This window comes from Tamandua tetradactyla, chromosome 18 (assembly GCF_023851605.1).
Source record: "Tamandua tetradactyla isolate mTamTet1 chromosome 18, mTamTet1.pri, whole genome shotgun sequence".
Classification (NCBI taxonomy): Eukaryota; Metazoa; Chordata; class Mammalia; order Pilosa; family Myrmecophagidae; genus Tamandua; species Tamandua tetradactyla.
Genome location: NC_135344.1, coordinates 26,709,193 through 26,735,574, shown reverse-complemented (window position 1 = coordinate 26,735,574; position 26,382 = coordinate 26,709,193). Strand labels below are relative to the sequence as shown.

The following is a 26,382-nucleotide window of genomic DNA, read 5'->3' as shown; positions in this document are numbered from 1 at the left end:
ATTTCCAAATATTGTCTCCCATTGTGTAGGCTGTCTTTCTACTTTCTTGATGAAGTTCTTTGATGCACAAAAGTGTTTAATTTTGAGGAGCTCCCATTTATTTATTTCCTTCTTCAGTGTTCTTGCTTTAGGTTTAAGGCCCATAAAACCTCCTCCAGTTGTAAGATCCATAAGATATCTCCCAACATTTTCCTCTAACTGTTTTATGGTCTTAGACCTAATGTTTAGATCTTTGATCCATTTTGAGTTAACTTTTGTATAGGGTGTGAGAGATGGGTCTTCTTTCATTCTTTTGCATATGGATATCCAGTTCTCTAGGCACCATTTATTGAAGAGACTGTTCTGTCCCAGGTGAGTTGGCTTGACTGCCTTATCAAAGATCAAATGTCCATAGATGAGAGGGTCTATATCTGAGCACTCTATTCGATTCCATTGGTCGATATATCTATCTTTATGCCAATACCATGCTGTTTTGACCACTGTGGCTTCATAATATGCCTTAAAGTCCGGCATCGCTAGACCTCCAGCTTCGTTTTTTTTCCTCAAGATGTTTTTAGCAATTCGGGGCACCCTGCCCTTCCAGATAAATTTGCTTATTGGTTTTTCTATTTCTGAAAAATAAGTTGTTGGGATTTTGATTGGTATTGCATTGAATCTGTAAATCAATTTAGGTAGGATTGACATCTTAACTATATTTAGTCTTCCAATCCATGAACACGGTATGCCCTTCCATCTTTTTAGGTCTTCTGTGATTTCTTTTAACAGTTTTTTGTAGTTTTCTTTATATAGGTTTTTTGTCTCTTTAGTTAAATTTATTCCTAGGTATTTTATTCTTTTAGTTGCAATTGTAAATGGGATTCGTTTCTTGATTTCCCCCTCAGCTTGTTCATTACTAGTGTATAGAAATGCTACAGATTTTTGAATGTTGATCTTGTAACCTGCTACTTTGCTGTACTCCTTTATTAGCTCTAGTAGTTTCATTGTGGATTTTTCCGGGTTTTCAACGTATAGTATCATATCGTCTGCAAACAGTGATAGTTTTACTTCTTCCTTTCCAATTTTGATGCCTTGTATTTCTTTTTCTTGTCTAATTGCTCTGGCTAGAACCTCCAACACAATGTTGAATAATAGTGGTGATAGTGGACATCCTTGTCTTGTTCCTGATCTTAGGGGGAAAGTTTTCAATTTTTCCCCATTGAGGATGATATTAGCTGTGGGTTTTTCATATATTCCCTCTATCATTTTAAGGAAGTTCCCTTGTATTCCTATCTTTTGAAGTGTTTTCAACAGGAAAGGATGTTGAATCTTGTCAAATGCCTTCTCTGCATCAATTGAGATGATCATGAGATTTTTCTGCTTTGATTTGTTGATATGGTGTATTACATTAATTGATTTTCTTATGTTGAACCATCCTTGCATACCTGGGATGAATCCTACTTGGTCATGATGTATAATTCTTTTAATGTGTTGTTGGATACGATTTGCTAGAATTTTATTGAGGATTTTTGCATCTATATTCATTAGAGAGATCGGTCTGTAGTTTTCTTTTTTTGTAATATCTTTGCCTGGTTTTGGTATGAGGGTGATGTTGGCTTCATAGAATGAATTAGGTAGTTTTCCCTCTGCTTCGATTTTTTTGAAGAGTTTGAGGAGAATTGGTACTAATTCTTTCTATAACGTTTGGTAGAATTCACATGTGAAGCCATCTGGTCCTGGACTTTTCTTTTTAGGAAGCTTTTGAATGACTAATTCAATTTCTTTACTTGTGATTGGTTTGTTGAGGTCATTTATTTCTTCTTGAGTCAAAGTTGGTTGTTCATGGCTTTCCAGGAACCCGTCCATTTCATCTAAATTGTTGTATTTATTAGCGTAAAGTTGTTCATAGTATCCTGTTATTACCTCTTTTATTTCTGTGAGGTCAGTAGTTATGTCTCCTCTTCCATTTCTGATCTTATTTATTTGCATCCTCTCTCTTCTTCTTTTTGTCAATCTTGATAAGGGCCCATCAATCTTATTGATTTTCTCATAGAACCAACTTCTGGTCTTATTGATTTTCTCTATTGTTTTCATGTTTTCAATTTCATTTATTTTTGCTCTGATCTTTGTTATTTCTTTCCTTTTGCGTGCTTTGGGATTAATTTGCTGTTCTTTCTCCAGTTCTTCCAAGTGAACAGTTAATTCCTGCATTTTTGCCTTTTCTTCTTTTCTGATATAGGCATTTAGGGCAATAAATTTCCCTCTTAGCACTGCCTTTGCTGCATCCCATAAGTTTTGATATGTTGTGTTTTCATTCATTTGCCTCGAGGTATTTACTAATTTCTCTTGCAATTTCTTCTTTGACCCACTCGTTGTTTAAGAGTGTGTTGTTGAGCCTCCACGTATTTGTGAATTTTCTGGCATTCCGCCTATTATTGATTTCCAACTTCATTCCTTTATGATCCGAGAAAGTGTTGTGTATGATTTCAATCTTTTTAAATTTGTTAAGACTTGCTTTGTGACCCAGCATATGGTCTATCTTTGAGTATGATCCATGAGCACTTGAGAAAAAGGTGTATCCTGCTGTTGTGGGATTTAATGTCCTATAAATGTCTGTTAAGTCTAGCTCATTTATAGTAATATTCAGATTCTCTATTTCTTTATTGATCCTCTGTCTAGATGTTCTGTCCATTGATGAGAGTGGGGAATTGAAGTCTCCAACTATTATGGTATTTATGTCTATTTCCTTTTTCAGTGTTTGCAGTGTATTCCTCACGTATTTTGGGGCATTCTGGTTCGGTGCGTAAATATTTATGATTGTTATGTCTTCTTGCTTAATTGTTCCTTTTAATAGTATATAGTGTCCTTCTTTGTCTCTTTTAACTGTTTTACATTTGAAGTCTAACTTGTTGGATATTAGTATAGCCACTCCTGCTCTTTTCTGGTTGTTATTTGCATGAAATATCTTTTCCCAACCTTTCACTTTCAACCTATGTTTATCTTTGGGTCTAAGATGTGTTTCCTGTAGACAGCATATGGAAGGATCCTGTTTTTTAATCCATTCTGCCATTCTATGTCTTTTGATTGGGGAATTCAGTCCATTAACATTTAGTGTTATTATTGTTTGGATAATATTTTCCTCTACCATTTTGCCTTTTGTATTATATATATCATATCTGACTATCCTTCTTTCTACACTCTTCTCCATACCTCTCTCTTCTGTCTTTTCGGTTCTGACTCTAGTGCTCCCTTTAGTATTTCTTGCAGAGCTGGTCTCTTCGTCACAAATTCTCTCAGTGACTTTTTGTCTGAGAATGTTTTAATTTCTCCCTCATTTTTGAAGGACAATTTTGCTGGATATAGGAGTCTTGGTTGGCAGTTTTTCTCTTTTAGTAATTTAAATATATCATCCCACTGTCTTCTAGCCTCCATGGTTTCTCCTGAGAAATCTACACATAGTCTTATTGGGTTTCCCTTGTATGTGATGGATTGTTTTTCTCTTGCTGCTTTCAAGATCCTCTCTTTCTCTTTGACCTCTGACATTCTAACTAGTAAGTGTCTTGGAGAACGTCTATTTGGGTCTAATCTCTTTGGGGTGCGCTGCACTTCTTGGATCTGTAATTTTAGGTCTTTCATAAGAGTTGGGAAATTTTCAGTGAAAATTTCTTCCATTAGTTTTTCTCCTCCTTTTCCCTTCTCTTCTCCTTCTGGGACACCCACAACACGTATATTTGTGCGGTTCATATTGTCCTTGAGTTCCCTGATACCCTGTTCAAATTTTTCCATTCTTTTCCCGATAGTTTCTGTTTGTTTTTGGAATTCAGATGTTCCATCCTCCAAATCACTAATTCTATCTTCTGTCTCTTTCAATCTATCATTGTAGGTATCCATTGTTTTTTCTATCTTTTCTACTTTGTCCTTCACTTCCATAAGTTCTGTGATTTGTTTTTTCAGTTTTTCTATTTCTTCTTTATGTTCAGCCCATGTCTTCTTCATGTCCTCCCTCAATTTATCGATTTCGTTTTTGAAGAGGTTTTCCATTTCTGTTCGTATATTCAGCATTAGTTATCTCAGCTCCTGTATCTCATTTGCACTATTGGTTTGTTCCTTTGACTGGGCCATATTTTCAATTATTTGAGCGTGATCCGTTATCTTCTGTTGGTGTCTGCGCATTTAGACAGATTTCCCTGGGTATTGGATCCAAAAGTTAGGAAGATTTTTCTGTGCAATCCCTGGGTTCTGTTTTTCTTATCCTGCCCAGTAGGTGGCGCTCGTGGCACACGTTTGTCTGCGGGTCCCACCAGTAAAAGGTGCTGTGGGACCTTTAACTTTGGAAAACTCTCGCTGTCCGGGAGGTTCGCTAGCCGAAGCAGCTTGGAAGAGTTCTAGCTGGCCCGGGGACCGAACGCAGGGAGGGTTGCTGGCCGCCGCAGCCCGGGAAAGCGCCCGTCCGAATTTCCTAGTCAGCCTGGGCGACAAGCGTGGCGGGAGGGCGCCAGCGGCAGGGGCCCGCCCGGGAGAGTGCACGTTCCCGGGGAGTCACGGGTTTGGAAGGGGCCTCCCCCGCCCGTCACCGTTCTCCACGGCCTGGGGATTTCCGATCCAATTCTCTCAGTTGGTCCGGGGGGCCGCGCGTGGTGTGGCCACCAGCCGCCGCGGTTTCAGGGGACCATCTCTCCAATTCTCCCAGCCGGCCCGGGAAGGGGGAAGGGAGTTACTCCGGCCCGGGAAGGGGGAAGGGAGCGCCACCCGCGCGCCTCGGCGATCTCACCCAAGCGGCTTCTCTCAGCCAGCCAGCTGTTCCAGGATGGGGTACGCTGTCTTTTTTATCTCTGTTGTGGCTTTGGGCGCTGTTCTGTATCGTTTCTACTCCCCTAGTAGCTGTCCTGGAGAAGAAACTAAGATCCGCGCGTCTTACTAAGCCGCCATCTTCTCCGGAAGTCCTCCAAGTACATTTTAACAAGTAGTTATAGGACAGATTTTAAAGTGTGGTATGCATTATAGTTCCACGATTTTTTATCTTTCCTTCTAGATGTTCCAAGACACTGAAGACCAACAGAAATATCAATATAATGATTTAGCAGTCATATTCATTTGTTAAAAAGCAATAAATTTCAAAGTACATTGCAACAGTTAGTTGTAGAGCAGATTTCACAGTTTGGTATGGGTTACAATTCCATAATTTTAGGTTTTTATTTCTAGCTGCTGTAAGGTACTGGAGGCTAAAAGAAAGATCTGTATAATGGTTCAGCAATTGTTAAACCTGATATTCTCTATAACTCCACCATCACCTTTGATCTTTCTTCCATTCTTTGGGGGGTATTTGTGCTATGCCCATTCTAACTTTTTCATGTTGGAAGGAGCTGTCAATAATATGGATAGGGGATGGAACTGGTAGATGTTCTGGAGAGGCTGGCCCCTCTACACCCCAGGCTCTATCTGGTCCAGGGACCCATCTGGAAGTTGTAGGTTTTGGAGAGTTATCCTAGTGCATGGAACCCTTGTAGACTCTTATATAATGCCATAGGTATTCTTTAGGATTGGCTGGAATGGTTTTGATTGGAGTTTGGCAAGTTATGATAGTTAGAAATATCTAACTGAAGCATGCTTAAGAATGACCTCTAGTATAGCCTCTCGACTCTATTTGAACTGTCTCAGCCACTGATACCTTGTTTGTTACACTGCTTTTCCCCCTTTTGGTCAGGATGGCATTGTCGATCCCAGAGTACCAGGGCCAGGCCTATCCCTGGGGATCATCTCCCACACCACCTGGGAGACTTTCATCCTGGATGTCATGTCCCACATAGAGGGTAGGGCAATGATTTCACTTGCAGAGTTGGGCTTAGAAAGAGAAAGGGCACATTTGAGCAAGAAGAGAGGTTCTCTGGGGTGACTCAGGAATACCTATAGGTAGGCTAAGCTTCTCTGCTACATATGTAAGCTTCACAAGAGCAGACTTCAAGATCAAATCACACTGATTTGGGTGTCCCTAATGTTTGGCACATTATCTGGGGTTCTCCTGATGGTAAAGTTTAACAGTTCCATAATTTTTCTCCCTTCCCTCTAGGACTTTGCCAGAACATTTTTTTGTTGTTGTTAAGCTGTGAGAGTGCAGTATACCAGAAATAGGAAAGGCTTTTTAAAAAATAATAAGTTACAAGTTTACAGTTCTAACGCCAAGAAAATGTACAAACTAAGGCCCAACAATAAGGTTACCATCACTAAAGAAAGGCTGATGCCATCAGGAACACCTCTGTCAGCTGGGAAAGCATAGGGCTGGCATGTGCTGGTCCCTTGCTGCTGGGCTCCATTGCTTTCAGCCTCTGTTCCTGTGGGGGTTCCTCACTTTGCTTCTCCAGGGCTGGCTTTCCTCTCTTGGTTCCCCTTGGCTCTCTCCAGCTTCTAGCTTGCTTAATATCTCATGGGAAGGCACATCTGCTGGGTTGCAAACGTCTTCAAACATCCATGACTCTGTTCTAAAGTTCTGTTGGCTCAGTTCTCTTGGCTCTGAGCTCTCTCTAAAATGTTTCCTCTTTTCAGGAATTCTAGTACACTAACCAAGATCCACCTGGAATGGGTGGAGTCACATCTCCACCTAATAAAAAAGTCACACCCATTATTGGCCGCGCCACACCTCTGTGGAGATAATCTAATCGGAAGTTTTCACCTTGCAGTATTGAATCAGGATTAAAAGAACTAGTTACCCCTACAAGGTTGGATTAGGATTGAAACATGGCTTTTCTGGAGTACATAATAGATTCAAACCAGCGCAGAAAGCATTGAGCCTTTCACCATTCAATATGTTGGTAGTTTTTTTTTTTTTTTATTGTTTTTGCTTTTGTAGATGCCCTTTATCAGATTAAGGAGGTTGTCTTCTATTCCAGCTTGTGGGGATTTTTTTTTTAATTTTTAAAATTAAAAAAAAATATGACAAGAAAGAAACACAAACATTCTTAACATATGATCATTCTGTTCTACATATATAATCAGTAATTAATTCACAGTATCATCACATAGTTGCATATTCATCATGATCATTTCTTAAAACATTTAAATCAATTCAGAAAAAGAAATAGAAAGACAACAGAAAAAGAAATAAAACAAAAACAGAAAAAGAATTATACATACCATACCCCTTACCTCTCCCTTTCATTGATCACTAGCATTTCAAGCTAAATTTATTTTAACATTTGTTCCCCCTATTATTTATTTTTATTCCATATGTTCTGCTTGTCTGTTGACAAGGTAGATAAAAGGAGCATCAGACACAAGGTTTTCACAATCACACAGTCACATTGTGAAAGCTATATCATTATTCAATCATCCTCAAGAAACATGGCTACTGGAACACAGCTTTACATTTTCAGGCAGTTCCCTCCAGCCTCTTCATTACATCTTGAATAACAAGGTGATATCTATTTAATGCGCAAGAATAACCTCCAGGATAACCTCTCAACTCGGTTTGGAATCTCTCAACCATTGACACTTTATCTCATTTCCCTCTTCCCCCTTTTGGTCAAGAAGGTTCTCTCAATCCTTTGATGCTGAGTCTCGGCTCATTCTAGGGTTTTTCTCAATCCCTTGATCCTGAGTCTCCGCTCATTCTAGGATTTTGCCAGGAAGATCCACACCCCTGGGAGTCATGCTCCCGTAGAGAGGGGGAGGGCAGTGAGTATGCTTGTTGTATTGGCTGAGAAACAGAGGCCACATCTGAGCAACAGAAGAGGTTCTCTTGGGGGTGACTGTTAGGCCTAATTTTAAGTAGGCTTAGCCTATCCTTTGAGGGATTAAGTTTCGTATGAACAAACCCCAAAATTGGAGGCTCAACCTACTGCTTTGGTTGTCCCCACTGCCTGTGAGAATATCAAGAATTCTTCACTTGTCACCCTCATTTTTGAAGAATATTTTCACTGAATATACAGTTCTAGATTGTCATTTTGCTTTTAGCACTTTCAGTATGTCCTTGTTTTTAATAAAGTGTTACCACCTTTCTTACATGTGTTTCCCTTTATGAAGTGTATCTTTTTTCCTTCTGGCTTCTTTCAAAATTGTCTTTTTATTTTTGATATTCATTAATTGTCTGTTATATACCTATATGTGGTTTTAATTGTACATATCCTGCTTACAGCTGACTTTTTGAATCAGTAATTTGATGTTTGTCAAATTTGAGAAAATTTTTGCCATACTTTCCTTAAACATCCTTTCCACATCATTTTCATAATCTCCTTCTGGGATCCCTGTTAAATGTATGTTAGACTATTTGATATTACCCCTCAGGTCCCAAAGACTCTGTTCACTTTTCTTTGAATGTCTTTCTCTCTGTTCTTCAGATTGGACAATTACTATAAATCTGTCTTCAAGCTCACTTAGTCTTCTATCACTTTCAATCTTCTGTTAAGCCTATGGAGTTAATTTTTTCATTTCACCTATTGTATTTTTTTTAGATTTAAAATTTCCAGCTTTTAGAACACTGAATGAAGCTGAAAGTGAGAATGATAGAGGGAGAAAGGCTGGGGGCACAAATGAAATCAGAAAGAAAGATAAATGATAAAGACTGAGATGGCATAGTCTAGGAATGCCTAGAATGTATAATGATAGTGACTAAATGAACAAATTTGAAAATGTTTTTGCATAAGGAAGAACAAAAGAATGTCAATACTGTAGGGTGTTGAAAATGGATATTAATTAATATTTAATTATTTAAATTAATATTTAAAAATTTTAACTTATGTTTGAAACTAAAGCAAAAAATGTTTATTTGATACAAAATTAATATTTTGACTAGTGCAGTTCCTAATATAATTTATGTAGACAGCTTAATTGAACACAATAAGTACATGGAACCTTGAGTAGGGCATAACATTTTTTAGGTTTGTCCAGAGTGATGCCCCGATAAATCCCAGTGTGATTTGAACAGTGAATAAAAAAGTAATTGCAAAGTCCCCTTGGGGGAATGATGGAAAGAGGGAAAATTCAACTTCCGCAATTGGAGAATTCTTGATATTCTCACAAGCAGTGGGGACAACCAGAGCAATAAGCTGAGCCCTCAATCCTGGGGTTTGTTCATATGAAATTTAGGTCAAGCCTACTTAAAATTAGGCTTAAGATTCACCCCCAAGAGAACCTCTTTTGTTGCTCAGGTGTGGCCTCTCTCTCCCAGCCAACACAACAAGCAGATTCACTGCCCTTCCCCTCTCTATGTGGGACATGACTCCCCCAGGGGTGTGGACCTTCCTGGCAACGTGGAACAGAAATCCTAGAATGAGCTGGGACTCAGCATCAAGAGATTGAGAAAACCTTCTCGACCAAAAGGGGGAAGAGAGAAATGAGACAAAATAAAGTGTCAATGGCTGAGAGATTCTAGAGTTGAGAGGTTATCCTGGAGGTTATTCTTATGCATTAAATAGGTATCACCTTGTTAGTCAAATTGTAATGGAGAGGCCGGAGGGAACTGCCTGAAAATGTGGAGCTGTGCTCTGGTGGCCATGTTTCTTGAAGATAATTGTATGATGATAAGACTGTCACAGTGTGACTGTGTGGTTGTGAGAGCCTTGTGTCTGATGTGTCTTTTGTCTACCTTGTCGATGGACAAGTAAAACATATGGATTAAAAATAAATAAATAATAGGGGAAACAGATGTTAAAATAAATTTAGTAGATTGAAATGCTGGTGATCGGTGGAAGGGGGTAAGGGGTATGGTTTGTATGAATTTTCCTCCGTCTTCTATTTATTGCTTTTTCTGAATTGATGCAGATGTTCTAGGAAATGATCATGATGATGAATATACAATTATCTGATGATAGTGTGAGTTATTGATTATATAACAAGAACAGAATGATCATATGATAAGAGTGTTTATGTTTGTATGTGGTTATGTATCAAAAATAAAAAATAAATTAATTAAAAAAGAAAGGGAGGGATAAGGGGTATGGTATGTATGAATTTTTTCTGTTGTCTTTTTATTTCTTTTTCTGAATTGATGCAAATGTTCTAAGAAATGATCATGATGCTGAATATGCAGCTATGTGATGATATTGTGAATTACTGATTATATAGATAGAATAGAATGATCATATGTTAAGTGTTTGTGTTTCTTTGTTGTCATATTTAAAAAAATTTTTAATTAATAAAAAAACTTAATAAAAATGAGGATGAAATAGATACATTTTCAGATAAATACAAACTAAGAGAATTTGTCCCCAGCAGAATTTCTCTACAAGAAATTCTATAAGATAATTTTCCATCTGAATGGAAATTATATCTGATGGAAACTTAAGATATGTATGAAAGAAGAAAAAGCATTAGAAACTGCTCTTAATTCGGTAGACATAAATACTATGTTATTTTTCTTCTAACAATTTCCTTAAAAGACAACTGACGAAAGCAAAATTAATGATATTATAGGGTGGAGCTTATAAGTCTGTTGAAGTAGCACGGCAAAAGAATACAAAAGAAAGGAAAGGCAGGTGGATAGAATTATGCATAAATATTATTTCTTTCATGAAGTGCATAATATGAACCTGAGGTGTGTACTTGAGTGAAACATTCTTTTCAAGTACATATGAAATGTTCAGCAATATAAGTCATTTGATGGGCCATAAATTAGAAATCAATAACTAAGATAACTGAAATCTCCCTCAATACTTAGAAATAACATATTTCTAAATAACCAATGATCAAAGAAGAAATCAAAGGGAAATTTTAAGATATAATTAAACACTATAAAATTTTTTTACAGACACATTTCTGTTATTCACATTTTAAATACATGTCATCAAAATTATTACAATACTGGTATTTAAAGGGGGAAAAATCAGAGATAAAAGAATATAAGCTTTGTCTACATTAAAAACAAAAAATGCCCTGAATTTACATAGGTTGTCTCTACTATGGAAATAGATGGAGTTCCAAGTATAGCCAGCTTTACCTTTTCTGGCATGACCAGGTTTAATGGTTAAATGGAAAGGAGGAATTCACTTCATTTGAAGTCCAAGGATTTTTCAAATTAGACATAGTTTGATTCAATAGGAATAAATACTTTTGAAAATACTTTTTGGCAAGTGATAGCCAAGAAGACTGTTTATTTCCTCCACCATTGAAGCAGCCAATCTTTATTCTCTGCTCGGAGTATATACTGCCATTGACAGAGCAGCCCTGGAGTAAAATTTTGAATAATAGAATTCAAAATTCAATAGAATTTTGAAGGATACAGCTGAAGCATTATTTCAGAGAAATACATAGTTTCATTTGCTATAATCTAAGTTTTTACCTTAAGAAACTGGGGGGGGGGGGGTAATGAAAGAGCAAATTAAGTCCAAAATAGGTGCAAGGAAAGGAATAATAAAAATAATAGCAAAAAAACAATGGAATAGACTACAGACACATAACAGAAAATTAACAAAAGTTAGTACTTTGGAAAATTAATGAAATGGATAAGCCAGAAAAAGGACACAAATTACCATTTTCATGAATAAAACAAAGGCGATCACTATAGATCTACAGACATTAAAATGAGAACAGACTTAAGAGTTTGATATGGGTTGCAGTTCCACCGTTTTTAGTTTTTACTTTGAGTTGTTCTAAGATACTGAAGACTGAAAGAAATATTGATATAATGACTTCAGCAATCATAGTCATTTGTTAACCCACTACTTCTTTGTATAACTCCATCATGACTTTTTATCTTTCTCCCACTCTTTAGGGTATTTGGGCTATGCCCATTGTAACATTTTCATGTTGAAAGGGGCTGCCAAATTGGGATATGGGGATGGAACTATTTGATGTTCTGAAAGGCTGACCCCTCTGCATTCCAGGACTTATCTGGCCCAGGAACCCATGTAGAGGTTGTAGGCTTCTGGAAAGTTACCCTAGTGCATGGATACCTTGGTAGAATCTTATGTAATGCTGAATTGGTTAGGGTTCTCTAGAGAAACAGAATCAACAGGGAACACTTGCAAATATAAAATTTATAAAAGTGTCTCACATGACCGCAGGAACCCAGAGTCCAAATCCACAGGGCAGGCTGTGAAGCCGACAACTCCAATGGAGAGTCTGGATGAACTCCGCAGGAGAGGCCCACCAGCCGAAGCAGGAATGGGGCCTGTCTCCTCTGAGTCCTCCTTAAAAGGCTTCCCGTGATTAGATTTAGCATCACTCATTGTAGAAGACACTCCCTTTTGGCTGATTACAAATGGAATCAGCTGTGGATGCAGCTGACATGATCATGACCTAATCCTATGAAATGTCCTCATTGCAACAGACAGGCCAGTACTTGCCCAATCAGATAAACAGCTACCACAACTTGGCCAAGTTGACACATGTTCCTAACCATGACAAATGCCCTAAGTGTTCTTTAGGATTAGCTGGATTGGTTTTCGTTGGGGGTTGGCAAATTATGGTAGGTAGCAATGTCTTACTGATGGTTGTGTAGGAATGACTTCCAGAGTAGCCTCTTGACTCCATTTGAACTCTCTTAGCCACTGATACCTTATTTGTAACACTTCTTTCCCCCCTTTTGGTCAGGATAGCATTGTTGATACCATGGTGCCAGGGCCAGACTCATCCGTGGGAGTCATCTCCCACACCATCAGGGAGACTTTCATACTTGGATGTCATGTTGATGCAGGAGGGCGGATAATGACTTCATTGCAGAGTTGGGCTTAGAGAGAGGCCACATCTGAGCAACAAAAGAGGTCCTCTAAGTAACTCTTAGGCATAGTTATAGGTAGGATAAGCTTCTCCACTATATACAAAAGCTTCACAAGAGTAAGCCTCAAGATCAAGGTCTTGGCCTATTGATTTGGGCATCCCTAATGTTTGACACAGTATCAAGGGTTTCCCAGGTGATAAAGTTTAATAGTTCCATATTTTCTCTCCCATCCCTCAAGGGACCTTGCCAATATTTTTTTATTATCTGCTTAATATACTCTGGAATATAGTCAGGCATTACATGAAGCTATAAAGAATTAAAGACTCTCATTCTTATTCTGGGTTCCCTGTGTTTGGGTTGTTTAAATAATCTATCTGGACAGGTTGAGTTAGATCATGGACTACAGAAAATTTAGATTCTGGACAAAATAAACCATTCTTCCTTTGGTCTCAAAGAGTAGATGAGGTTCTAAAGTATACACAATTTCTTCCTTACCCTGGTATTCTGAATTACCTTAATCCCAACCTGATCAGCTTCATTCTTCACTCTAAATAATAGGTCATACATACATAAAACAGCCTCTCAAAATCCAGAAATAATAATTACCACTCTGGACTAAATGTGACTGTTATAAGAGCTTACAATCTAGGTGTGCTGGTTTGAAAGGATGTATGCCCCCTAGAAAAGCCATATTTTAATCAAAATCCCATTTCATAAAGGTAAAATAATCCCTATTCAATACTGTATATTTAAAACTGTAATCAGATAATCTCCCTGGATGATGTTATTTAGTCAAGAATGGTTGTTAAACTGGATTAGGTGATGACATGTCTCCACCCATTTGGGTGGGTTTATTGGAGTCCTAAAAAAGAGGAAACATTTTGGAGAATGGGAGATTCAGAGAGAGCAGCATCACAAAGCAAAGAGTCCACGAGCCAGCGACCTTTGGAGATGAAGACAGAAAATGCCTCCCAGGGAGCTTCATGAAACCAGAAGCCGGGAGAGAAAGCTAGCAGATGACGCCATGTTAGCCATGTGCCCTTCCAGATGAGAGAGAACCCTGACTGTGTTCACCATGTGCCTTTCCAGATGAGAGAGAAACTCTGACTGTGTTCACCATGTGCCCTTCCACTTGAGAGAGAAACCTTGAACTTCATCGGCCTTCTTGAACCAAGGTATCTTTCCCTGGATGCCTTAGATTGGACATTTCTACAGACTCATTTTAATTGGGACATTTTCTTGGCCTTAGAAGTCTAAACTTGCAACTTATTATATTCCCCTTTTTAAAAACCATTCTGTTTCTGGTATATTGCATTCCGGCAGCTAGCAAACTAGAATGCTAGGCCCCAATTTTCTTACAAGTATTTTCTAAATGAGACCATACAGTAATTGTTCTTTCCTTTCTGGCTTATTTTGCCTCACCAAATGTCCCACAGGTTCCTTCACAATGTTGCGTGCCTCACAACTTCGTCCTTTTTTGTAGCAGCATGATATTCAATCATGTATATACCATCATTTACCAATCTACTTCTCAGTCAGTGCATCCTTCAGCCACCTCCATTCATTAGACATCATGCATAATGTCCGAAGTCAGCAATCCATCAACACTCTCAATTTTAAATAATTTCATTGTTCCCAAGAGAAAGATAACCAGTAAACACACCCTTAACAAACAGAAAATCTAGACTTCTCCTGTTATCCCACCCCCCATTAATTACCCCTGGTTGTTGATGTTTTCCTGATAAACATATCCCAAGCATGCAATAGCAGTTTTCCCCCAGACCCCAAACTTACACACTTTTTATATAAGATTCATACCTTTGAAGTAATTCATGCAAAAACTTATTTACATTTGTAGTTAACACTACTTGGTGTGACACATAAATCTATATAACCCCTTTCAGTCATGTTCACCTTCAGAATGATAGTCTTACTTACAGACCACTAGTGAACTGCCTTCACTTCTGTCTATTCCCTTACATATGAGTTCAACTTCATTAGCTATTCATTCACCCATCTCTAGTTTCCATGTATCTATAGGTCCTCTATATTCTGTACTATAAGATGCTGAGTTTACCTTTACCACAGTCATAAAAGTGGAATCATACAGTAGGTATCCTTTTGTGTCTGGTTTATTTCACTCAGCATTAGGTCCTCAAGGCTCATTCATCTTGTCATGTGCTTACTTACTGCCTAATATTTTATCTTACTGCTGCCTAATATTCCATCATAAGTATATACCACATTTTGTTTATTCACTTATCTGTTGATGGGGACTTGGATTATTTCCATCTTTTGGCAATTGTGAATAATGCAGCTATGAACATCAGTGTACAAATGTCTGTCACTGCTTTCAGTTCTTCTGGGTATATAACAAGTAGTGGTATTGCCAGACCATAAGACAACTCGATATGTAGTTTCCAGGAACTGCCAAATTGTCTTCTATAGCAGCTGTACCTGCATAAGTGGCCCATTTCTCCACATCCTCTCCAACATTTGTAGCTTCCTGTTTGGTAAACAGCAGCCATTCTTATAGGTATGAGGTGGCATCTCATTGTAATCTTGATCTGCATTTCCCCTATAGCTAATGAAAATGAGCATCTCTTCATGTGCTTTTGAGCTATCTGTATTTGCTTTTCAGAAAAATGTCTACTCATATCTTTAGCCCAACAGTTCTTTTGCTGTTGAGTTGTACAATTTCTTTATGTATACAGGAAGGATATCAAGCCTTTGTCTGATGTGTGATTTCCAAGTATTTTTTTCCCATTGAGTTGGCTGCCTCTTCACACTTTTGACCAAGTCTTTTGAGACATAAAAGCATTTGATTTTGAGGAATTCCCATTTATGTATTATTTCCTTTGTGGTTTGTGCTTTGGATGTAAAGTTTAGGAAGCTACCTCCTATTATACTAGGTCTTGAAGATGTTTCCCTACATTTTCTTCTAGGAGCTTTATGGTACTGATTCTTATATTTAGATGTTTGATCCACTTTTGTATAGGATGTAAATTAGGGGTCCTCTTTCATTCTTTTGAGTATTGATATCCAGTTCTTCCATGTCCATTTATTGAAAAGACTATTTTGTCCCAGTTCCGTGGGTTTGGGGGCCTTGTCAAAGATCAGTTGACCATAGATTTCATGGTCTGTTTCTGTGCTCTTGATTAGATTTCATTGGTCAATACTTCTATCTTTATGCCAATACAAAGCTGTAGTGACCACTGTGGCTTTATAAATAAGTTTTAAGATCAGGTAGTGTTAATTCTCCCACTTCATTCTTCTTTTTTTAGGATGCTTTTAGCTATTTGGTGTCTCTTTCCCTTCCAGACGAATTTGGTAACTAGCTTTTCCAAGTCTTCAAAATAGATTGTTGGAATTTTGATTGGTATTTAATTGAATCTGGAGATCAATGTGGGTGGAATTGACAACTGTATTTAACCTTCCTATCTAAGAACAGGGAATGTCTTTCCATCTATTTAGGTCTTCGATTTCATTTAGCAGTATTAAGTAGTTTTCTGTGTATAAGCCCTTTACATCCCTACTTAAGTTCATTCCTAGATGCTTGATTCTTTTAGTTGCTATTTTGAATGGAAGATTATTTCTTTAATTGACTTCTCAATTAGGTCATTGTTTGTGTATAAAAGATTACTGATTTTTACACATTAATTTTATATCCCACAACCTTGCTGAATTTGATTATTAGCTCAAATTCTTTGTTGTAGATGTCTCAGGATTTTCCAAGTACAGTATCATGTCATCTGCAAATAATGAAACTTCTGCTTCTTCCTTTCAAATCTGGATGCCTTTTATTTCTTTTTCCTGCCTGATTGCTCTAGCTAGAACTTCTAGTACAATGTTGAATAATAGTGGTGTCAGAGGGCATCCTTGTCTCATTCCTGATCTTAGGAGGAAAGCTTTTGGTTTCTCTCCATTGAGTATGATGCCGTTTATAGGTTTTTCATATATCCGCTTTCTCATATTGAGGAAGTTACCTTTGATTCTTACCTTTTGAAGTGTGTTTATGAGAAAATGCTTTTTCAGCATCAATCGAGATGATCATGTGATTTTTCCCTTTTGTTTTGTTAATGTGCTGTCTTACAGTAATTGATTTTCTTGTGTTGAACTATCCTTGCATTCCTGGTATATACCCCACTTGGTTGTGGTGTATAATTCTTTCAGTGTTGTTGAATTCTATTTGCTAGTATTTTATTGAGAATTTTTGGATTTATTTCATTAGGGAGATTTGTCTGTAGTTTTCCTTTCATATAGCATCTTCTGGTTTTGGTATTTAGGTGATGGTAGCTTCATAAAATGAGTTAGATAGTGTTCCTTTTTCCTCAATTTTTTAGAAAAGTTTGAGCAGGTTTGGTGTTAGTTCTTACTGGAATATTGGATAAAATTCTCCTGTGAAGCCATCTGGCCCTGGGCTTTTCTTTGTATGAGTATTTTTGATGACTTGAATCTCTTTATTTGTGATTGGTTTGTTGAAATCTTCTATTTCTTCTTGAGTCAGGGTAGCTTGTTCATGTGTTTCCAGGAATTTGTCAACTTTCATGAAAGTTGTCTAGTTTGTTGGTATATAGTTGTTCATAGTAGCCTCTTACGATTTCTTTTTTAATTTCTTCAGGGTCTGTCATAATGACTCCTCTCTCATTTCTGATTTTGTTTATTTGCATCCTTTCTTTTTTTTCTTTGTCAGCTTTGCTAGTGGCTTATCGATTTTATTGATGTTTTCAAAGAACCAACTTTTTTTTTATTAATTCTTTCTACTGTTTTTTTTTTGTTCTCCCATTCATTTAATTCTGCTTTAATCTTTGTTATTTCTCTTCTTCTATTTGCTTTGGGGTTAGTTTGCTGTTCTTTCTCAAGTTCCTCCACGTGAGCAGTTAAGTTCTTGATATTTGCTCTTTCTTCTTTTTTACAGTAGGCATTTAGGGTAATAAATTTCCTTTCTGCACAGCCTTTGCTACATACCATAAGTTCTGACATATTGGGTTCTCATTTTTATTTATCTTCAGACAGCCAGCAATTTCTTCTCTGACTCACTGGTTGTTTAAGAGTGTGTTATTTAATCTCCATATATTTGTGAAAGTTCTCATTCTTTGGTCGTTATTTGTTCCCACCTTCATTCCATTGTGACCAGAGAAAGTGCTTTGAATTATTTCAGTGCTTTTACATTTATAAAGACCTGTTTTGTGCCCCAGCATATGACCTATTCTGGAGAATGTTCCATGAGCACTAGAGAAGAATGTATATCCTGGCATTTTGGGGTATAATGGCCTATATATGTCTGTTAGGTCTAATTCATTTATCAGATTATTTAAGTTCTCTATTTCCTTGCTGATCCTCTGTCTGGTTATTCTATCCATAGATAAGAGTAGCGTATTGATGTCTCCTACTATTATAGGTGAAATGTCTATCACTCCCTTCATTTTGCCAATATTTGTCTCATGTACTTTGGAGCTCTTGATTGGGAGCATAAACATTATGATTGTTATTTCTTCTTGGAGAATTGTCTTTTTATTAATATATAGTGTTCTTCTTTGTCTCTTATGATGTCTTTTCATTTAAAGTCTATTTTGTCCAGTATATAGGTGGATTATATATCTTAATCCATTCTGCCAATCTGTATCTTTTAATTGGTAAGTTTAGTCTGTTAACATTCAAAGTTATTACCATAAAGGTGTTTCTTGAATCCACCATCTTATCCTTTGGATTTTATTTGTCAAATCTATATATTCTTTTCCCTTTTTCTCTTTTTTTAATTTTTTATTAATTAAAAAAAAATTATGAGAAAGAAACACAAACATTCCCAACACATACACTCAGCAATTCACAATATCATCACATAGTTGCATATTCATCATCATGATCATTTCCCAGAACCCCTCTTTCTCTTTTTATTCTTTAAGTTATCCTTACTGGTATTCTTCACTTATGTGCCCTCCTCCAAACTTCCCTCTCCTGTCTTTTATTCTGGCCAGCAGAATTCTTTTTAGTATTTCTTGGAGGGCCAATCTCTTGTTGACGAATTCTTTCAGCATTTGTTTCTTTATGAAAATTTTAACCTCTCCCTCAGTTTTGAAGGACAGTTTAACTGAGTACAGAATTCTTGGCTGGATGTCTTTCTCTTTTAGGGTCTTAAATTCCTGCTGCCTTCTCACCTTAATAGTGCCAGTTGAGTTGTTCGAAGTCAGTCTAATGTGTATGATGTAGATTGATTTTCTCTTGCCAACTTCAGCTTCTCTTCAACATCTGACAGACTGATGAGTATGCGTGTTGGGAAAGGCCTATTTGGATTTGTTATGTTTTGAGCCCATGGGCTTATTTGATTTGCATATTTATGCCCTTTATAAGGGCTGAGAAGCTTTCCCCCATATATCCTCAACTAATCTTCCTAGCCTGTTACTCTTCTCTTCTCTTTCTGGGACACCGATGATTCTTATATCTGTGTGGTTGTATTGTCCATCATTTCCTTGAGGTCCAATTCAAAATTTTCTATCTTTTTTGCCATTTCCTCTTTTGTGTATTCAAAATGTTGTCCTGTCATCTAGTTCACTTACTCTTTCTTCTGCCTCTTCAAATCTACTGTTGTGTGTGTCTAGCATATTTTTTATTTGGTCTACAGCATTTTAATCTCTGTGATAACTGCTATTTTTCTATTTATTCTTTCAAATTTCTCTTTATGCTGTTCTTGTCTCCTTGTCTCCTCTAAGTCATTAGCCATCCTACTGATTTTATTTAGTAGGGTTAAATGAATATCTTTGATTAGTTAAGTGAACATTTTTGACTGTAAAGTCTGTATATCCTGCAGTGTTTTGTTTTGTCATTAGGCTGGGCCATATCTGTCTGCATCTTGATGTGCTTAGTGATCTTCTGTTGCCTTTGAGGCATGTAAATATCTTCATAGGTTTATTTTGAAAGTTGATTTCCTTCAGTAGGTAAAGCTTTGCATTTGTAGGATGGATATGGAGCATGGAAGTTGATTTTCTTCAGTAGACTAAAGCTGTGTATTTGCGGGATGGATGAGGAGCATGGAAGTTGATTTCCTTTGGTAGTCTAAAGCTTTGTATTTGTGGGATGTATGTGGAGCAGAATGTAGGGCACAACAATGCAATGATGAACTGCAGTGCAAGTAATGGCTCAGAAATGCTCTGCTGATACCTGTGAGCCTGGGTGCGGGGCGCATGGTTGTGGAGATGCATTGTGAGGGTCATAGGGGTGGGGTGTGGCTCAGGCAGGCCTTAGAGCACAGGAGCAGGGTGCAGTGTGATACAGAGGTAGGGTGCAGTAGGAGGTGAATGGGGGGGCTTAGCAGATGCACGGGGGCTTGTGCACAGGCAGAATGTGGAGCATAAGGGTCTTTGGAATCAGGGTGTGGGTAGGTGGCACAGAAATCGGGACATAAGGAGGGCAGGGCATGGGTGTGTCCTTGTGCAGGGGGAGGGATCCAGGGGGCCTGGGATGGGGCTGTGCTAGTGTGCAGGGGCAGAGCACAGTTTGTGGGGATTGCAGGACATGGGTCAGGGGAGGGTAACATCAGGTGGATGGGGCCATAGCATGGGTGTGCAGGGGTATATGCATGTATGGCGGACTATGCAGCACAGATGCACATGTGAGCACCTGCCAGATGTGGGAATAGAGCACTTGTGCCACAGGTGGGGCCAGGGTGTGCACTTGTGTAGGGAAGGAGGTTGGCGTGCAGGGGTCTAGAGGTCTGTGCATGGATATATGGGCATCTGGTGGAGAGGATGTGGCTGTGCATGTTCATGGGTGTGTGGGACAGGGCCCTAGTGTGTGTGGGTCTAGGGGGTGGGGCCCTGATGTGCATGTGTACCAAACTCAGGGACAGTGGGCCACGGTTGAGCCTGCATGGTCTGGGGGTAGGTATGGCCCAGATACACAGGTCAGTACTTACCCAGAGCTTGGAGACATGGCAGGGGTGTGCACATGCACAGATCTGGGAGGGTCTTACACTAACATACACATGCGCAGAGCTTGGGGCGCCCAGGGAAGGGTTGTGCAATTGTGTGGCCTGGGGGCAGATGTGGCCCGGGTATGTAGGTGAGCCCCTGCAGCTTGGATGCACCAGTGACTGCCTGCAGGGGGCATTCAGGGGGAGGTGGAGGCCAAAGGGCTGGGCGCAGGTGTACAGGTGTTGGGAGGGGTGGGGTGAGATTGTGCACTTGTGCAGGAGAGGTAGATTAGGCTGGTCCAGGTGCATATGCGGGACATGAGATTGGGGCAGGGATGTGTGGGGGGTGCAAGTCAGGGCCAGGATGCTTGGAGCACCACAGAGGAGGGCAGTATCAGAGTTCATGTGTGTGGGTGTGGGGGGAGATGCAGGTCACAGGGCAGGAGCAGTGCACATGAGGGTAGCCCGTTCGAGGAATGGAGCTTGGCTTACTTCCTAGACCCAGTCTCCCTGTCCATGCACTCCTAAGGGCTCCAGGCTTCTCTTTGGAAAGGCAGCATTAGGCTGTTTGCACTAGCTGGACAGTCCTCTGTTCTCCGTGTCTCAATTCCTTTAGCTTTTGCAACCAGAGTGTAGAAGACCCTATGTGGTGTAGAAGACACTCTCAGGTCACTCAGACCCTGGAATCACCATCCCAGTTGCCTTCTCATCCCTTCCCTAGCTATTCCTAAGAGCAGGGATGAAATCAACCTACCCTATTCTGCCATCTCTTCAGAACTCTCATCATATTTAATAGTGAAATATATTGAACAGTTTTTATTAACATCAGAGAAAGGCAATGGTGTCCATTCTAGCCACTTCTATTCTACATTGTACTGGACTCCTAATCAATGCATTAAGACAAGAGGAAGAAATAAAAAGCATAAGGTTTGGAAACAATAAATTAAACCAGCTTTATTTACAAATGATGTGGTTGTCTACACAGAAAATCCTAAAGAATCTACCAATATGAATTTAGCAAGGTTACAGGATATAAGGCCAAAATACAAATATCAGTTATAATTTTACATGCTAGCTATAGTCAATTTGAAAACAAAATTATCAAAATAGCACAATAAAGACATAAAAAACATAAAGTACTTGGGAATAAATTCAGCAAAAGATGCACAAGACTTCTCCACTGAAAATTGTAAAACGCTGATGAGATAAATTAAAATCAACCAAAATAAATGAAGACAGATGCTTTCTTCATGAATTGAAAGACTCAATATTAAGATGTCAGTTCTCTCCATACTGACTTACAGAGTCAAAGTAATTTCAATCAGAGTCCTATTAGTTCTTTTTTAAAAAAAAATACAAATTGCCAAAATGATTCTAAAATGCTAAGGACCAAGATGTACAAAAGAGTCTCGAAAAAATAGGTGTAGGACTTAATATAACATGACTTCAAGACTTATACATTTACAGTGATCAAGAGAGTTTATTACAGGCATAAAATTAAATAGATCAATTAAACAGAATATAGAACCCTAAACAGACCCACAATTATACAGTCAATTGAATTTCAACAAAAGCACCAATGCAGTTAAATGGGGAAATGAAAAAATTTTCAACAAATGATGCTGAAATAGATGTATATCTATATTGGGAAAAAATTCAACCCTTACCTCATAATGTATACAAAAATTAATTAGAGGGCAGTGCGACAGTGTCTCAATGGCAGAGTTCTTGCCTGCCATATTGGAGACGCAGGTTCAATTACCAGTGCCTGCCCATGTGCAAAAAAAAAAATTTATTAGAGAGGTGTCATAAGCCTAAACATAAAAATTAAAGTTATAAGGTTTCAGAAGAAAACATAGAACAATATTTTTTCTATGGAAAAAGCTCATTAAACATAAACAACAATATATAAAAATGAAAAAATTGATAATTAGACCGTCAAAAATTTTAAAATCCTACTCATTGAAAGATCCCATTAAGAAAATAATACACAAACCAAAAATTGAAAAAATATCTGAAAAAATACCTGATAAAATTCGAGTATCTAGGGCATATAAAAATTCCTACAATTCAATAACAAAAGACAAATTTTTTTTTAATTAGCAGAAGGTTTGAGCAGACACTTCACAAAGAGGGAAAAAAAAGCACATGAAAGTGCTTACATGATGAGCCTGTGGGGAAATGCAAATGAAAACTATAATGACATACCACTATACACTCACTGAAATCACTGAAATTAGAGACTGACAACACCAAATGTTGCCAAGGATGTAGAACATCCTCAAATCCTATAGTGTTGGTGAAAGTGTAGAATATTTTAAAACCACTTTGGAAAATAGGCCTGGCCATTTCTCAAACAACTGAATGTAAACCTATCCCAGCAATTTCATGCTAAGGTATTTATCCAAGAGATATGAAGGCATATTCCAAAAAAGATTTGTGCAAGAATGTGCACAGTTTATTCATAAGCTCCAAAAATTTCAAACAGCACAAATGTCCATGAATAGTAGAATGGATAAACAAACTGTGGTATGTTCATATAATGGTATACTATCAGCAATTTTAAAAAAGATATATATAACATAATTGATAAAATTAAAAAACATTATACTGATTATACTGATTGAAAGTAACCATCACAAAAAGAGTACATACTACAATAATCTATCTATACAAAGTTCTAAATAGGCCATACTATTCTATAGTTTTAAAAAAGGCAACAAAAGTTATCTGCTCTGGGGGTGTGGGAGCAAGGATTCATTTGGAAGGGACATGAAAGAATGCAGGCATTATGCATTTGTCAAAAGTTACCAAATGCTTCACTTAATAGTTTTGCATTTCACTGTAGGTCAATTTTCTTAAAACAATGAAACTGTAATGATTTGCATGCTTACATATATGGGATGAACTATACTGATGTCTGCAACTTACTTGAATTACATAAAAAATAAGACAAATAAGATTGATAGATATGTATGTGAGAAGGAAAATATAGAAAAAATTATAACATTTAGGTTGTGGGTATGCAGGTGTTTACTGTAAATTTATTTCAACTCTTCTTTTTGTTTAGATTTTCATATTAAAATGTGAATTTAGCAAGGTTGCAGGATACAAAAGCAAAAATAATTAATAATAAATATTTTACAACTGCATCAAAACCCATAAAATACTTAGTAATAAATATAATGAATGATATGTAAATCTGTACATTGCAAAATATGAAAATATTAATGAGAAATTAAAATACTGTGTAAATAAATGGAGAAATATAATGTCCTTTGATTAGAAGATGCAATATTGTTAATATGTCAGCCCTTCCCCCCATATTGATCTGTAAATTTAATGAATTCCTAATTAAATTTCCAACAGGCATTTGTGTAAAAATTGACAAAATGACTGTATGACTTAAATGGAAATGCACAGAATCTAGAATAGCCAAAATAATTTTGAAAAAGAAAAGCAAACTTTTAAACTACCTGATTTCAGAATATAATATACATATTCTAATCAAGGCAGAATTATACTGGCATTATATTGACAAATAGAACAATGGAATAGAATAGAGATCCCAGAAATAGACCCACACATCAACTGTCAATTGATTTTTGATAAAGAGGCCAACATAAGTCAATGGATAAAGGTCAGTCATTTCAACAAATAGTGATGAAACAACTGGATATTTATGTTTAAAAAATGAACCCTGGACTTCTGGGAAGATGGCTGACTAGAGTGGCTTGAGATTAGCCCTGCTCCACAGAAAGGTTGAAGAGGGGACAGGAAGGTGACTGAGGCAGCAATTCAGGAGAGCCTTCTGCACCACATGCGGCAGCCCTAGTTGTGGAGGCCGAGGAACTGAGAGGTAGAAGGCTGGAGCCTGGTGTGGAGGTGCAGAGCCACGGGGCCCATGAGAGTGCATGGACTGGAGCACAGGACTAGGAAGTAAGCCAGGCTTTGTTCCTTGGGTTCGCTACCATCACCAGCACAGCCCCGTGACTGGCAACTCACCCCATACCCCATGCACCTGAACCCCATCACTCTCTCCCATTCCCCATGCTTCAGGCAACCCCACTCCACCAGCCCTCAGTACACATACTTGTCTCCCACCCCCACCCCAAGTGCAGCCCAACCCACCTCTCCTATAAACCTCCCGAGCACTGTCTCCCCCTCCCTGTCCCCTGCAAGCTGTTGCCAGTGCATAAAGCTTGTAGGCACTAACTTCCATAAACAGACTCCTGTCTCCCTGCCCATAATGTTACCCAGCCTCATCCTGCCTCCCTGAACTCAGTGCATCCCTTTACAGCACTCCCAGGCACACACATGTGCTCAGGCCCCCAATCACATCATTCTGCTCTGGGAACCACACTTTACAGCAGTCCTAGAACCACACATGCACACAGCCCTCAGCCTCACTTCCCAGCTCTGAGAAGAGTGCTGACCTGCGTAGCTGGGTCACATCTGCCCCCAATCCACAAAGGCGTGATGCTGACCTGCTGCCACAGTTCTACGTATGCACGCAAAGGGTCCCATGCCTTAGGCCAGTGCATACCAGGTTTATGCCCCACAGACTGATGTACCCACACAGCTACATCCTTCCTGGCCACTGGGTGCCCATGTTCACAAGCATCAGTGTAACATCCCCAACCTGCACCCTGAAACAAATCACCATACTGAATGCTCCATTCCATGTCCTGCTCCCTGCTGTACAATCATCCTGCAAACACAAGGCCTTAGACTACTGAAAGAAATCAACTCTCAAAGTAAATCAATCAAGATATTTACATGTTGTTTCTTGATTTCCCCCTCAGATTGTTCATTACTAGTATATAGAAGCACTACAGATTTTTGAGTGTTTATCTTGTAACCTGCCACTTTGCTGTACTTGTTTATTAGCTCTAGTAGTTTTGCTGTGGATTTTTCGGGGTTTTTGACATACAGTATCATATCATCTGCAAACAGTGAGAGTTTTACTTCTTCCTTTCCAGTTTTGATGCCTTGTATTTTTTTTTCTTGTCTAATTGCTCTGGCTAGAACTTTGAACACAATGTTGAATAACAATGGTGATAGTGGACATCCTTGTGTTGTTCCTGATCTTAGGGGGAAAGTTTTCAGTTTTTCCCTATTAAGGATGATGTTAGCTGTGGGTTTTTCATATATTCCCTTTGAAGTGTTTTCAACAGGAAAAGATGTTAAATTTTGTCCAGTGCCTTTTCTGCATCAATCGAGGTGATCATGTGGTTTTTCTGCTTTGATTTTTGATATGGTGTATTGCATTAATTGATTTTCTTAAATTGAACCATTCTTACATACCTGGGATGAATCCTACATGGTCACGGTGTATAATTCTTTTAATATGCTGCTGGATTCGATTTGCAAGAATTTTGTTGAGGATTTTTGCATCTATATTCATAATATAAGAGAGATTGGTCTGTAGTTTTCTTTTTCTGGAATGTCTTTGTCTGGCTTTGGTATGAGGGTGATGTTGGCTTCGTAGAATGAGTTAAGTAGCTTTCCCTCCTCTTCAATTTTTTTGAAGAGTTTGAGCAGGATTGGTACTAATTCTTTCTTGAATGTTTGATGGGATTCATGTGTGAAGCCATCTGGTCCTGGATGTTTCTTTTTAGGGAGCTTCTTAACTGATTCAGTTTTTTTTACTTATGATTGGTTTGTTGAGGTCATCTATTTCTTCTTGAGTCAATGTTGGTTGTTCATGCTTTTCTAGAAAGTTGTCCATTTCATCTACATTGTTGAGTTTATTAACATAAAGTTGTTCATAGTTTCCTCTCATTACTTCCTTTATTTCTGTGGGGTCAGTGGTTATGTTTCCTCTTCCATTTCTGATTTATTTATT

At 38.2% G+C, this 26,382-nt stretch overlaps 1 long non-coding RNA gene across 7 annotated transcripts in view; it reads left to right on the top strand.

Moving 5' to 3' along the window:
- LOC143662569 (uncharacterized) overlaps positions 1-26,382 on the top strand; it is a 198,512-nt gene that overhangs the window by 21,613 nt on the left and 150,517 nt on the right. The window contains exon 1 of one of the 7 annotated variants that reach the window (XR_013165426.1): positions 19,868-19,899. The exons of 5 other annotated variants lie outside the window; for them this stretch is intronic. This is a non-coding gene — a long non-coding RNA (uncharacterized LOC143662569). Of the gene's footprint in view, positions 1-19,867; positions 19,900-19,942; positions 20,001-26,382 lie in introns of those variants that run through there. One more of the 7 variants, XR_013165428.1, reaches the window with a different exon arrangement.